This window comes from Momordica charantia (assembly GCF_013281855.1).
Source record: "Momordica charantia cultivar OHB3-1 chromosome 9 unlocalized genomic scaffold, Mcharantia_2.0 BLBB01000009.1, whole genome shotgun sequence".
NCBI lineage: Eukaryota > Viridiplantae > Streptophyta > Magnoliopsida > Cucurbitales > Cucurbitaceae > Momordica > Momordica charantia.
Window position 1 is genome coordinate 10,940,798 of NW_028275167.1, and position 4,007 is coordinate 10,944,804.

At 30.4% G+C, this 4,007-nt stretch overlaps 1 long non-coding RNA gene across 1 annotated transcript; it reads left to right on the top strand.

Annotated features, from left to right (window-relative positions):
- On the top strand, positions 1-2,964 carry LOC111023981 (uncharacterized). The gene is made up of 2 exons (XR_015787351.1): positions 1-2,104; positions 2,715-2,964. It is a non-coding gene; the product is annotated as an uncharacterized LOC111023981 (long non-coding RNA).
- Positions 2,965-4,007: the final 1,043 nt, after the last annotated feature.

Sequence of the window (4,007 nt, forward strand, 5' to 3'; positions counted from 1 at the left end):
CCTTGCTTACCGAATATTGGTTATTTAGATTTCTCATTAGCTTTTGTTCATTTGTTTTATTGATTGTTCTGGGGGAAGAATCTGAAAGCAACGGTGAGAGCAATCAAAAGGGGAGTTAGCTCACTACCATCTCTCCCTTTTCTCTCCTCTAATATATTGCTCTACTTTGTAAATGTTTTATATTCTTCTGAATTGTTCTTTTCTTTGTAATTGTAATTGCATTTAATCCAAGTCTTAAACTCTATAAAAACAAGCTCATCATAATAATGTTGCACTAATCCATTAAATGCTGCAATGAGAATGAGGTAATTTATTTGAGCTTTCTTATTGCACTAAATTGATAATTAAGGTGATCGAAAATTGTCACTTGATAGTTTCAACTGTCAAAGGAACTTAATATAATGATTTAAGTTTGAGAAAACTGATGACATCTATTTGAATTTCAAGCTAGCACTTCAATTTCTCAGGGGTGAAAGGATTCTTGTGCTGCTGTTGTTGCTTTTTGGGTATTGTAATTGGGAAGAGATGAAAGGATTTTTAAGATTTGAGTTTGAATAAGCACTATCATGAAAAGTATGCTATCTATTTCATTTCCCTTTCATGTCTTTCATGTTTTTCATGTCATCGTTGTGCTTTTTTCTTTTTTGGACTTTTAGAAAGCTATTGCACCAAAAAAATGGTAGAAGTTTCTCTAGGACTACCTTATCTTAAATTTTATAGCAATATTCTGTTGTGTAAAGATTGATATTTACGTATCGAGTACTTGTTAACTAAATAGATGTGTCTCATATTAGTTGGACAAAGTGGACACTTGTTATAGGCACATATCGAACACTTGTTAATTATAAGACATAAATAGTAACATAAATTTTGAAGATTGTCTTCAAGTGTTTTGAGATTTTGCTCTCCCTTTCAAAGTTTCAAGTTGATGCTCTGCTCTTATTCGCCCATTTAGAATGAGGCTTTGTTGTTAGTGTTTTAACTCAATTATTTTTTATTGAGGAAAATAAGATTGAGTTAGAACACTTACAATAAAGTCTCATCCTACACTGATCGCACATACCTTCAAAGTTTTGTCATCTTAATCATTTGAATAGTGAAACTTTAGATTCACATACCCATCATAGTTTTTGTTGAGAAATTTTCTATCTTGGTTAATGGTGCTTAATTTTGTTCATGTACATTATAGTTTTCTCTCTTTCTTCTCAAGCTATTTAACATCAATTTGATATGAAATTTTGAGAGAAGCTCTAGTTTAGATTTTCCTATATGACTGTTGCCTCTATGTACGTTTAGTTGGTTTTAATACGATTCCATCATTTCTCTTTCCTTATCATTGCGCATCATTGTCTAATGTGTAAAAATTGTCCCACTAACACTAGCATCCAAAGTTTCATGAAAACCACCATCAATTAAGTTTGGCTGGGTCATAACGGGATAGATGAAGGTTTTAGTTTCATGGCTTTCAGCAATTTGTGATGTTTTAAGAATTTGTATGCAATTGTGGTTCATGGGTCCAAAAATCTATAGGTAAATCGTTCGAATATCACCTTATGCAATTTGAGGAATGTTGGGTTCAATTTTGGAAAGGATTTCTTTGCTGATACCATGGGATTTGTCTGTTGTCACGAGTTATTTGTTTGTTGTCACGAGTCTAGCTATTGTCATATGTGAATCATTTACATTTGTTTGTTGTCATGTGTCTTAGCTACTGTTTGAGTTTTTTCGAATCTAATTGTCTTATCCTTCTAGATTTGTCTTTTTTCACGTCAAAATTGCATAGAATTTTTTTTTAAACGGCCCATGATACAAGTTTATTGTACAAATAATCTCTTTGGTCCAAAAAATAAATAACAGGAACAATCATATCTGCCTACATTCATCTTTATCCTGAAGTTATTGGTTATTTTATTCACAATATTTTCATGCAATGATTTCAAGTTATGTTTCTATTTTTTCATTTTCAACTTTTGAGTTTTTACTTGTGGTTTTGTCGAATTTCCTTATCACTGCATCTTTGGTGTGTTTTCAAAGACAGTTGGAAGAATTAAAGCAACACAAGGATGATGATCTTCTTAAAGGTCAATTAGTGAAGAGCCAAAGGGTATGTCAATAGTTATGTGCTTGAATTTCATGTTCTACTTATGAAATTCATTTTTAAGTGCAATTGAATAAATTTGCTGAAGTTCTGTTTGCTTTTCAAAGCTTCCTGGTTAGTCTAAGCTTCCAAGAATATTTCCTTTCTGGTTTTAGGCTTTGTGGGATAGAAATCTTGAGTGAGGTTTTTGCTTCAAAAGGAATTCTCTGATTCAAATAGATAGTCAAAGGTCTTTGGGTAGGAAACTACAATTCCTGAAATCTATTCTTTTATACTGTTGAGTAAAAATTTTGTTCAAAGTAGTCAAAGTAGGAATGGACTTATTTAGTTACTTGTGTATTATTAGCAAGTTTAAGCTTATTATTTGGATGTTTCTGTACTTTTTAGAGCTGAGCTAACCTTTCAAATTGACTCATATCCTTGCATTCTTGTTTTTCTTTGGGGGATTAGAAATGACAGTGTATTGAAAAAGTTTTGGATAGTACAATTGCATGACTATTGATATGAACATTTCTTAGGTTTACTTATGTTCATGTTATGTAATAGTGAATATTGTTATTTATTTCGCGATTGGTATTTACTATTTTTTTTCTATTTTCTTGAAATGCTTTTGTAGGTGAATGAAATGATACCAGTGCATATGGATCAAAGATTGCAACTCATTTTCTACCCCATATTACTTTATTCTTCAGAACTTGGTGAAAATTTGTAATTTTGTGAACTAGTAGTTGGAAATTAGTTTTGGTAAATTTATATAACATTGTTTCTCTTGCGAAATATTGAATTATGAATGCTTTATTTTGTGATGTAATAGATAATAAAACTTCATTTATATAAAAGATGTGATGGTATATTTAATGTGTCAAGTTGGTGTTTTTCTATGTTTATTCAACTACTGACAAGTTTTAAAGTAAATTTGATTGGACTACACATAGTTTACATAGCAAAAGTTAAATGATGGAAGAAGTCGACCATGATAATTGTAGCAATGGGAAGAAATATAGAAATATATAATAATGCAATATAAAAGTTATATACACAATCTAGTAGCATAAATAAAAAGTTATTATAAGTTTAAGATAGGATAAAATTTGAGCTATAATAACTATTAATAGTCATATAATAGCACTAAAAAAGTTGAAGGTAACACATAAAATTAGCTATTATAGGTTTAAGATATCACAAAAACAAAGTTATCTAAACATATAATAGCGTTAAATTAGAACGCTATTAAATGTTTTAGTAGCAACGTATATATGCAATAATTTATTTATTTATTATAGCGTTAGTTATAGCCCTTGAAAAACGCTATCAAAAGTCATGAACTTTCAATAGCATTAGCTGTCACGACTCTCTAAAAATGCTATAAAAAGTCATTTATAGCGTTTTTCGTGAGCTATCGTATCTACTTTTTCTTGTAGTGATAGTAGCTAACAACTAACAAATCATATACATTAATAACAAAAGTGCAAGGAAAAATCCCTCTTATTTATACGTTATGAACCCTTTTCTTTATTGTGATAACAAAAATTGCAAGGAACCACATCTAAAAGGATTTGGGAAAAGATTAACTTAACTTTGAAACTTATGAATAAAATCTAAAAGGGAAAATTAAATTTAATTTAAGATTTGTCATCAAAATCTTCCCTATCATTATTGTCAGAGATGATAGTTGGGTCTATGTCAGCTCTATGAAATTTTGTGTTTTGAGATCTACTTCTTCAACTACACATTAATTAATATATGCTTCGCATAAATCAACTTCATCTATTTTAGGTTTGTGAAATAAATTTCCTTCAAGGTCGACCTAGTAAAGGTAGGCTGACTGGGCGAGCTGGGTGGATCGGAATGAGTTGGATAATCACTTGGTAAGGAAGGACCCACACAAAGGAACAAATACTCCAATGCT